Source organism: Echiichthys vipera (genome assembly GCF_963691815.1).
Source record: "Echiichthys vipera genome assembly, chromosome: 16".
Lineage (NCBI taxonomy): Eukaryota > Metazoa > Chordata > Actinopteri > Perciformes > Trachinidae > Echiichthys > Echiichthys vipera.
This window is the reverse complement of record NC_139841.1, coordinates 2,865,946-2,878,392: the sequence shown is the minus strand read 5'-3', so window position 1 is coordinate 2,878,392 and position 12,447 is coordinate 2,865,946.

Below are 12,447 nucleotides of genomic sequence, written 5' to 3'. Positions count from 1 at the left end.
CATCATTAAATGGAACCACTCATTTTTAACTTATCATAAACAACAGGTCTGTGTTAATGGTACTCTCCAGAACCTAAAACCTTGAACATGGGTGCCCCCCAGGGATTGTGTTCACTTGTCCTATTTAACTTATACGCTAAGTAGTATAGAGATGATTACCCTAACAATCAAATCCTCAGATAATACTGCCTCAAAAAGGGAAGTGTAACAAGGACAGTCTGACTACTATTTAGAGATTTAAAGGTTTGTAAAGCGGTGTGAGGACCAGAACTTGACAGATGACAGCAGTTTTCTTGATGTAAACAGAAGACCTGCCTTCTCCACGTGTGTGTGTGTGTGTGTGTGTGTGTGTGTGTGTGTGTGTGTGTGTGTGTGTGTGTGTGTGTGTGTGTGTGTGTGTGTGTGTGTGTGTGTGTGTGTGTGTGTGTGTGTGTGTGTGTGTGTGTGTGTGTGTGTGTGTGTGTGCGTAATATTCACTGATAATATTCAGTGAGTATTATGATCAGCAAAATGCAGTTAATTACCAAGCTATACAAATGTTACCTGTCAGAAGTTTACTATGATATTTCTGGATTAATGTTATCCTACTGTTACATGTTGAATCAATTGTATGTTTTTGTATGCCACTGCAACATTTCAGTGTTACCTTGTGCCTGTAGGTTATGTTTTTAGAGAGGTTGAATATTTTAGTTTTATTTTAAAACATCTTATCATGAAAATCACTCTACTGTTACAGCACAGCATAGCCTGTGCTGCTGCTTCTGCCAGAGAGATAAAAAGTATGACATTGACTTGTGGTTTGGCTGAGATGGAGTAGACACAGGTTGAATCTTGCTCCCGCAATTTTTGATAATTTCACTTTTCAGGACCCCAAAAGTCACTACAATAGTAATATTTGTCTTGTTTGACAGATTTTTTTCCTCATCCTTGTTTCCGTGTCTGCTTACACTATTATGTGAGTTCAGATTATCTTTAATCGGCCTTCGTGCCAGGTACTGGAAGCTCGTGCACATGTGGATTTCAGTTCGCTATTATATATTTTCTTCACACATTTATTTTATTCTGTTCTGGATGTTTACCACCCACTGCCATAGGGTTATCTGAAGTATTTTATTTTCTGTGACTTGTTCGGTCGAAGTATTTTACTGCAGCCTGGCACTTATCATGGGCTGATATGCAGAGGCGACCTGCACCAGTGCAGTGTATGAGTTCTGGCCCAGGGTGGACGGTGGGGCCTCATATAGACAGGCATTCTATTAATCTTGTTTGATGTGGAAATATGGCTCCTTCCTTTTGGATTGTATTTGGTTATTGACTTGAATGTACGTATTAAGTGGACGTGGATGAGGCACTTATATTATACACAGATAGAGGGGCAGCTATCATCATTCATAAAAGGGTCCTGTTTGAGCCGACAAATGTAATCCTAGATTCGGGCACACTTCATAACACACTGGTGGTCTTAGTTTCGGTTCATGCGCCCATCTCGGACGATGAACAGTTTTTTACAAGGCTATTTGCAAAAATCCCAAATGCCGACAGTCACCGCATTATCATGGGCGGAGACTTCATCCTGGTGCAGGATGTGACTCTCGACAGATCTTCTCCTACACAGGTTACACTATCCAAATCAGCACACACAGTAAAAACATATTCATAACAGTTGGGAATTTCTGATCCTTGAAAGTTTAGAAATCCCCATGGGAATGCTTCCTCCTTTTTTTCCCCCCATGTACACCACACATTCTCACAAATTGATTTATTTTTACTCGATAACAACCTCCTTGACTGTGTGAATGCATGTGAATACTACCCAATTGTCACTTCTGACCATGCTCCTATCACAGTTGACATTATTTTTCCACGGGATACACGTTCACCATGGAGGTTCAGCTCCAGGTTCAGATATTAAGTTTAAAGATTTTGTTGCGACTCAAATACAACATAATACACAATACTTACATAGAGTTTAACAACACCCCTGACATTAGCAGCGGCACTCTTTCGGAAGCGCTTAAAGCCACTATTTTGGGACAAGTGATATCCTATATTTCTCAAATGAGAAGAGCTCAACAGGCTAGGCTGGTGGAAATTTGTGGAGGAACTGGTGAAACTCGATAAACTTACCCCCCCCCCCCCCCATCCCCCTCCCTCTATAAGAAACGGCTGCTACTACTACATTTAGAACACCGCCTCTTAATGACATGCGTATACGCGTAGTTGAGAGACAGCTGTGACAATCCAAAAAAATCTTTTTTGAGCAGGGAAATAAGGCAGGGAGCATCCTGGTGTAGCAGGCCAGTGCAGCTGGTGCTTCTACACTGATCTCTAAATGATGACTGATTTTGACACTGCATTATATACTTATATTGTATACTTATATACTATATACTATACTGCAACGACCCCTAATCCCTTAAACTAATCCCTAACACCCTCCACCTCCAAAGTGTGATGTCATCAATCATTTCACTAGACCAGACAGGCTTTATATTAGGTAGACATCGGTTCTGCCCGCTCTCACCCTTGTTGTTCAACACTATCGAGCCATTAGCCATCTGGCTTAGAAACCAGAATGAGTTTGAAGGCATCACTCGTTTTTGTCTAGCCCACAAGCTTGCCTTATATGCCGATGACCTTCCCTTATTTATTTCAAACCCCACATCCTCCCTCTCCCCAGGTTTATCAATTCTGGATCAGTTTTGGCACCTATCGGGGTATAAGTTGAACATTCAGAAGAGTGAGTTATTTTTTGTCAACAACTTGGCGAGATCACTCCGACAATCCATATTTCCCTTTAAAACAGCTGACAAGGGGTTCAAGTATTTGTTTTGTTTTTTATCATGAGCTCCTTCAGGGACCTATTTCAAAAGAACTTCCAGCCACTATTAGATAAAGTCAGACTTGTCTAGATGGGCGGCCTTCCGCCTGTCCCTTGCGGGACGGGTTAATATTATTAAGATGGTAATTTTACCAATGTTTCTGTATCTTTTTCAACACCTCCCAATTTGTCTTAATAAATCTTTAATGCCTTTATTTGACAGAATAGACCAACCTGTATCAAAAAACATTCTTCAACTCACTAAACCTGAAGGGGGACTAGCACTCCCTAATTTCCGCCACTACTTCTGGGCCTGCAACATTAATAAGCTTTTATACTGGCTCCGTGGTGAAGTTGCAGAAGTCTGCCTGCCCTGGGCTCATACTGAGATAACGTCTTCCTCCCACGCTTTTCATTCTATGATTTGCTCACAGCTCCCCATAGCTGCCCACAAGGTCTCACCTAATCCTGTCATCACCAAAACTATTAAATTTTGGATCCAGTTCAGGAAGCAGTACGGCTTGAAAAGTGCTTCGATCCTTGCCCCAATTTTGAATAAGTATGCGTTTCTCCCTTCCTGTACCGACCCCGCATTCCGCATATGGTCAGGTAGGGACCTCAAAATGCTTAATGACCTGTATGACGAAGGTGTTTTTGTGTCCTTTTCATTTATGTCGGACAAAAACAGCCTGCCTAATAGCCACTTCTTTCGATACCTTTAAATGAAACATTTTATCCAAAAGCAATTCCCACATTTTCTGAAGATGAGATGGACCAATTCCTGTCTCTCAACATACAACACAAAGACTGATATCTGTGTCACGCCGCGGTGAAGTTTGACCTGTCTTTAGGTTTTGTCTTGTGAATTTCCTGTTTTATTTTGAAAGATAACTCTCCTGTCGTTCCAGGTCACTTGCCCTTCCTCTTGTGTCAACGGTCTGACGTCATTCCCTGATTCCCGATTGTTTCCACCTGTGGCTCCCCTTCCCTCATGTGTATAAAGTCTGTGTCTTCCCCCTCTTTCTGTGCCAGATTATTTCGTACCTTGTGTCGAATGTATCCAGCGTTTTGTTCTACAGTCTTGTTCATGCTTTCGAGTTCTTTGTTACCATGTTCAGGTTTTTGTATTCCTTGTTTTTGTCCAAGTAAGTTTTCCATTTTTTAATTCTCTTGTGACTTTGTTTTTTCCTCCTGGTTGGCGCATCTTTATTTTATAAAATTTTTTTGTTCACTTTGTATTAGTGTATTCCTCCCGTATGGAGCGACTTTGTTTTGAGATTTATTTGTTAACTTTGCCTTTTGTTTTTTCCTCCTGTACGGAGCGTATTTATTTTGTACTTTGTTTTATAAGTGACGACTTTTGTTTGTTCCTCCTGTGCGAAGTGATTTTTTTTGTTTGTGGCCTTTTTTTCTGTGCCACGTCCCTGTCATCAAGCTAATAAATTCATGAGGATCCGTGAACCTCCACATCTGAGTCCTCTTTCCTGCCTGGGCCTGACAATCTGTCATTTATAATAAGATTCTTCTGAGCCCAGTCCCCATTGTCTCACCTGAAAATGCATGGGAAAAGGATTTGGACGTAGACATTACTGAGGTCCAGATGAGGGACATTCTGAAACTGCTTCACTCATCCTCGATTTGTGCCAGGCACGGCCTATTACAGTGGAAGGTGCTTCGTAGAGCCAATTTCACCAATTCTAAATTGACTAAGATATACCCTAGTCACTATGACGCTTGTAACGCTGTAAGCTGTCCCCAGCCGACCACGCACACATGCCTGAAGTTTGCTGAATTTTGGTCTGATATATTTCAAACCCTCAAACAGGCTCTCAACACAAATCTGGAACCCAATCACCTGACTGCTCTTGTTAGGCTCCCTCCATCTAAAAATCTGCCCACTACTACACAGCGTGTCGTGGCCTTCACCACTCTGCCCGCCAGACGTACTATTCTCCTAAATGGAAACATGTTTCTCCACCGACTCATAATAGTTGGATACAGGAAATTTTCTACAGTTAGAGAAGTTAAGGTTTTGACGGAGGGAATTTTTGACATGATTCCACAAAACCTGGGATTCACTGCTAGCTCTTGTTAGTAATAGTCTTACTGTTACTCCTGATGATGCTGAGGATACTTGCTAGTGCTGGAAGGAGAGGACCCCCCCCCCCAATGTACTTATCTTTTTTCCTTCTTTTTTTCAATTCAATTCAATTCAATTCAATTTTATTTATAGTGTCGAATCATAACAAAAGTTATCTCAGGACACTTTACAGAGTAGGTAAAGACAACACTCAATGACTTATTTATGATTTACATAGACCCAACAATTCCCCCGTAGAGTACGGTGGCAACGAAAACCTTCCCTATAACAGGCAGGAACGTCGGACAGACCCAGCTCTGTGGAGGACGGCCATCTGTCTTGACCTATATGGGAGGAAGAAAAGGAGAGAGAAAGAGAGAAAAGACACACAGATGGACAGAGAGAGACAGACAGACACACTTCCAGAGATGCAAGCAAAGCCTAACAGTAACTATAATAATATTTATAGTAATGTGAATATAACATATATGTTAAGACAGTTAATACAACAGAATAGTAGAAACAAGCACAGCTAAGGTGACAAAATATGAAAATGATAATAATTATGGTGGCAAACATGATCAATGATGAGCAGTGGCAATAGCAGCTACGATACAGCTACAAATTTTATAGTTTATTAAACCAGAGATAGTATATATGAGTAACAGTGATAATAGCAGCAGGAAGCGTCATGTAGGAACACGGCAGCAGGCACCACCACGATCAGCAGAGACCTGCGAGACGACAAAGCACAAACAGCTCCGGGGAAGAAGCTGAATTAGTAACATGCATTGATGAGACATGAATGGTACAGACAGAGAGGAGAGAAGCTCAGAGTATCAGGAAAAGTATTATCCCCCGGCAGACTAGGCCTATAGCAGCATAATTAAGCGGAATAAAGTCTTATCGTAAGCCCTAGCTGTAAGCTTTATCAAAAAGGAAAGTTTTAAGTTTACTTTTAAATAAGGGAACAGTGTCTGCCTCCCGAATAACACTTGGGAGTTGGTTCCAGAGGAGAGGAGCTTTTTTTGAATTATCTTATCCATTTATTTGACATAAGCACTGGGGGTTTCATTCTATTTGGTTTAATTGTACTTTATGTATCCACTTATGTTATATGTTGTTATACCTAGTTATTTACTGTGACCACATCTAACATGGGTTGTTTGGAGGGATAGTGGGATTTATGCTGGGTTTTTTGTTTTTGTTCCTGATTCGTTACTTTAAGGCAGATGTATTGACACACTGTACAACTGTTGCACTTTTTCTTCTTTGTCCATCTGCAAAATTCAATAAAAAAATGTGGAAAAAAATGTATGACAAAGATGTCTTTCCTACATTTTGTCATGGGCGACCCGACTATTGATGATTATATGTTATATTATAGCACTAGATAAAAACATTTAAGGACAGAGTCTGCAATCTGTATCAGGACAGTATCTTGACCTCAGCAGCACTGTGAGTTTCTTACATTTAAAAATAGTTTAAATACTGTGCTCATCTATATAGATTTTATTTTCTCTCACTCTTATCCCTGCCGTGACTATCCTCATCAGGTTTTTATATCTCCTTGCTTACAGTTTTGTGATACATTTTAATAAACTATACAGCCTATACTGTGGCTATAGATGACAGTAGCATGAGGCCATGCCCCCATTCTGGTGAAAAACTGCCGGCTTTGACTGGCAGAAAATACAAACCCTGCTGTAATCTGTCCTGATTTCACCTATTTTACGTAAACCGGCCTGGAAACCTCCTGCAATGACTAACGTTAGTCAGGCACACAGATATATTAAGTCATTGCCGAGCGATGAACAAAGTGATGCATATATGGAAAAAATCAAAGACTTGTTTGAATGTTTGTCCAGTTTACTGGAGGAGAAGTGGGTAAAGTAGCCCACTCAGTGTCCAGAGGTGACGTCCCCAAACATTTATTCTACCTCACTGACTGTCTTTCTCTCACTGACACACACACACTCACTGCATCTCTATGACATCATTCTGTCATCTTTCTGCCATCATTCTATCAATAAATATGGAAATATTACTTTTATTTCCTTAAATGTAATTTAACTTATTTTTTTAGGTCTCACTCCTGTCACACCATTATCAGACTTCTCTCTCTCTCTCTCTCAGCAACTCTTCGGCATATTTTTTCATAGGGATGAGCGAGTACAGCATTATCTGTATCTGTATTTGTTTACCATATTAATTATCTGTATCCGTACTCAGGTTGGGCGGGAACTAACCAGGAAGTGGGTCAAGTTGTCTTGAAATAGCCAGGGCTTTAACCAGTATGTGATTTTAAGCATGCAATTGATATGGTTGAAAACAAATAGTTCTATTTATTGCTGATTAGAAAACTATTTCCAGGACAGCATCAGCGTTAAGCTTCAGATCAATGGTTTTTAACATGACAGCAAAAAAGACTATCTACACACGTTTACAACAATGAATACAACACATGAATGTAATGATCAAGAGTTTCCATACTCAAAATAACTTTCTTTTTTTAGCTTTTAATTTTTTTATGATAAGTGTGATTTTTTGGCTCTTTTTTATGTGTGTGTGAGAGAGTAAGACAGACAGACAGAGAGAGAGAGAAAGTGTGTGTGTTTGTGTGTGTGTGTTGACTACTGACAGGTTTTTTTTTAAATCGAGAGGGCGTGTGTTTGTGTGCAGCTTAATTGATTTGTAATATTTATACCACTACTACCTTTATTTTTTCATGGAATACAGCAAGAACGTTTCAGACACTCAGTTAAAAAAAGAAAAAGAAAACAAATCTCCGACAGGCCCATTCTATCAAGCAGCACGTCTGAATGAACCCGTTTTTACAGAACTCTGCTGTTAATAAGTGAGAACAAACAGAAGTAAATAAACAAACCTGAAGCGGAAGAAACACACTGTCCTTCAAAAGTTAAAGGAAAAGACCTGCGAGTCTGAGTGAGCGAGAGACAGAGTGTGTGTGTGTGTGTGTGAGTTTGTAGCGGAGGGGGGTATATATGGAGTAAGACAGCTGTCAAAAAGATGTATCTGTAATTCTCAAATTCATATTCATAATGTTAACAATTTGTGTGTCAAAAAAGTTGTTGCACACAAAATTCTGTAGTCATATCTGTGAGTCTGTGAAATAGGATGTGGGTTAGGATTGTTTTTATGAGTATGAATCAAAAAGCTGCGAGTGCAAAGTCTTCTCTGTGAATACTTCAAGTTTACAGATACAGTAGAAAAATGCTGAAATTACATCACTGAGGTCACAGTTAGGTCGCTGAGGAAAGTAATAGATCCACGATGCTCCTAACCGCAGATGCGCACACAACCCCAGAGACTAATATGGAGGAAAACCAAACGGTCATCCGGATGGTTCCAGCTCCAGAGAAACATCACAGGTGAAGTCAATAATGTGAATATTTATAATTTATTTCATAAAATAATAATTTTTAAATAATATGCATTTACTTAATAATATTAAGAAAATGCCTTGCGTAGTTTCTCTTGAACTTCTCTGTGTTATTCTGATCAGAGCAGCATCCCTAGCGAGTAGCGAGCTACATGTACTTGACAATGATCCTGGTTGACCAATCAAAAAAGCAGCATTCAACAGAGTCATGTAGTAATTATTAGGCCTTACTGGTTATTCTTTTAAATTGCAAGCTAATGACTGAATAACTAGCTCCCTACTTGCTAGGGATGCTGCTCTGATCAGAGTAGCACAGAAGTTCAAGAGTAACTTCGCAGGGCATTTTGCTTAAAATAAGTAAATGCATATTATTTAAAAAGTATGATTTTATAAAATAAATAATGGATATACACATGTTTCTCCATTTGGCTGTTTCCCTCCATGTTTGTCGCTGGCACAGAGGTGGCAAAAGTATTCATATTCTGTACAAATACATGTGTAAAAAATACTCTGGTTAAAGTAGGAGTACTGATTCAACTCCTTTACTCAAGTAAAAATGTAAGAAAGTACAGGCTCTGAGATGTACTTTGAAAGTAGAAGTAAAAATGCCGTTAATGAAACATAAGACATCCATAATTTTGTTAAATGAAAAAAGATCAGACAGAATAATTGAGATTGAAGTGACCAGAGGTACTGCATGAGCATCTGGATAACTGTTAACAGCTTTAGCACACTTCTTTTTCCACTGCAGCACAAACAAACTGTAATCAGTAATAGTTATGACCAGTCAGCCATATTGGATGTTTACACTCTTAATAACAAAAGACCAACATTTACCCCCCCCCCCCCCCCCTCTCAGATGAATAAATAGACTTGGATTGTAGAGACAGTCCGCTAATGAGGATTTTCATTCAATCCGAGTATGGATATTGATGCGTATTACTTGTATCATAGTCGTACTCGGCAAAAGTGCTTTATCTGTACCGTAGCCTCTCCTACGGGGTCCGTTCTCTCTACTTGATCCAATCATGTTCGCCTCTGGGAGCAGCCATTTTGTCGGACTTAGACTCCACCTAATTTCCCCTTACCAAAAAAGGGCATTGATGTGACGTTGGGGGGAGATAGATACGTCTATCTGGTTGATGTTTACAGAATTAGCCACATTAGCCCAGGAGTTAGGCTAACAGCACACATTTCTAGATAAACTCTAGATGGGATTCCTGTGTCTCTAGCCGAGATTACACAGGCTCAGGGAGTAAAGTGCAACCAGCATTTATGATCTATGATTTAAACTGATATTCAACAAAGTACCATAGACTGTAAAACACAGAGCCTTACGGACCGAATCCTCCAGCTGCTCCAGATTAGCATCTATTGTATGTGCCATCGATAGCAGGCTGTACTGCAAGTCATGGTGCAAGTGCGGCTATTTAATTAGCATAACAAAGCTAACGTTCACACGGTGTATTCCTAAACCATCTGTTTGTACAGCTGATCGAAAAGCAAACAGTCTTGTCACTTATGGAAACACCACCACACGAATGACCGTAGTCCAGGTCAAGATGACGGAATTAGCATGCTAATCCTGAGAACTAGCCTTCAAGGAGAAGTGACAGTTGTTTTATTACTGACGACTTCTATACACAGCCCGGTCTTCTAAACACAGCCCTGACGGCTGTGGTGTTTTAAAATTGGGTCCCATGGGGCGGCCGGTGGCACAGTGGTTAAAGCAGTCGCCCCATGTAGAGGCTGAAGGTCCTCGAGGCAGCGGCCATGGTTTCGACTCTGACCTGCGGCCCTTTTCTGCATGTCTCCCCCTCTCTTTCTCACCCCATTTCCTGTCTATCCTTTATAATAAAAGGCTTGAAAACTGCCAAAATAATAATCTTTAAAAAAATAAAAATAAATTAGGTCCCATACGCCTCTTTTAAACTTCAGAGGTCTCTGCAGTGCTCTCTTCTTGGACAGTGCTAAGCCCCAGATACTTCAACGGCGCAAAACAGAGATTGCGGAAAGGGCAGTCGTTATACCCGCTCTATACATCAAGTAAGTGATTCAGAATGGTATTTTATAAAGCATATACATTTCAAGCAAATAATGCTGTACTATATAAGTCTAATAACTTTGTACAAAGCTCATGGCCGGCCAGTAGGCCCCATTCTGAAGTCTGTCACTGCATGAGGCCCGTGTAGCCCTGTTGTGGCTTGTAATATGATTTGTTGCCCCAACTTATAACTCTGATTTGTTTATTGTTTTATAAAGGACTCCATCTCCGCTAAGCTCATTTAAAGCTATGGAATCATTTTACGCATGAACTTGCACTGAAACCTAAGATCCTGCTGCCAGACATTATTCATTTAATAACAGCAGGCTCATGATGACATCAGCAGCACACAGGGAAAAGAGCCATAAACATTGAAGATGGCAGACACCTTTCTGCAGCTACATTAGCAGCTTACTACAGTGCCAGAGTGTATTTTAGAGACTTGTCCTTCTGTGAACTGCTGCTTCAGGTGAGTCTGAAAGGCTTTTGTCACCAGCTGACACTGACACGGAGACTGGTGGTTTATACCATGTGAGCTGAAATGATGTTTTCATGTATTTCTTAGCAACCAGGTAAACATGTAGAGGACCAACTAATGCTGGAATAAAAGAGCACCCATAATGATGAATGGGGTAGTTGAAAAAGATGTATGTATGTATGGCATAGGTATGTTCTGCAGTAGATATTGATATTGGACTGTGTCTTTTAGCTAGTTTGTTTTGGTACTCTGTTTACATCAACCTTCAGCAGCAGTAGGCAGCTGTTTTCAGTGGAAGTGCTTACCCACTCTAAGGTACCAGCTCAACAGCAACCAGCAGTTAGACACAGACAGAAACTACCTGGTGAACACAGTGGAGCACTTAGCAGCTAAAGAGGCAGAGATTTTGACCTTAACTTTTGCCGATACCAACCCGATATTAGTAAATGTATATATATATATATATATATATATATATATATATATATATATATATATATATATATATATACAGTATATATATCAAGAGTGATGTTGTCATATGTCACATATCTGGTGATATATTATTATCGTCAAATACATAGATCCTTTGGATATATATTGATTAATAACATATATGAGGTACCTATTGTAAAATTTGTGTATGTACATACTGTATATTAAAATCTATCATCTATATATCTATATGATGCATTTTAATATGGTAATATATATAAAATGTATATTTGCTAATATATGAAAACAACATAAAAATTCTGTATGGTTTGTATTGTTTTTTTCTAGTTGATTTAATCCTCCTTTTACTCTATTTAACGTACATACAGTATATAATATTAACATATATTAATGGGCTTTTGGATGGATACATACAGTATGTGCATAGCATATATGTCTATAATATAAGCTTATATTATATATGAACATATATTAAAAATACCTACAGTACAGTCTGTCAGGACCCACAGGTCGTGACTTGGACCCTGGCCTCTGTTTGCGTGTGATTGTGGTTTTTGTGTTTCCTTTTGTCCTTTTTTATGTGCTTGGTGGGTTTGCTTTTTGTCTGTCTTTGTGTTCTTTTCTCTCCCTCTCCTCTGGAAGCTGCTGAGGTGGGGCGTGGTTACTGAGGAGACAGCTGACACACCTGCAGCCCATCACCGGCAATTAAACCGTCTACCTTTTCTCAGAGCAGCCTTCCAGATCCTGCCGGATCGTTGTATCTACTCCAATGAGAAGACACCAGCAATCTGACTACTCGTGAGCCTATTTTTTAGCACGTTGCTAATTCTGTTTTTCCTGTGTTCGCCACAGACGCCTTGCCAAACCACTCAAACCTCCAGCCTGGACCCTGAGACTCGCCAACCATCACAGACACCACCGCTGCACTGCCTCAAGCCATATCTGTGTTCCGCTCAGTAAATTATCTTGTTTCCACTAATCCCTTGTCTGCATCTGAGTCCCTGGTCCCCGGAACCTGACAAGGTCAAGCTCAAAATTAGAGAACAACTAAAAATACTTGATTTATTCTGAAATATTGTTATTTTTTATTGTAAAGAATAAACAATAAAAAACGGTGGTGTGGTGGTTAGCACTGTCGCCTCACAGCAAGAGGATTGCTGGTTGT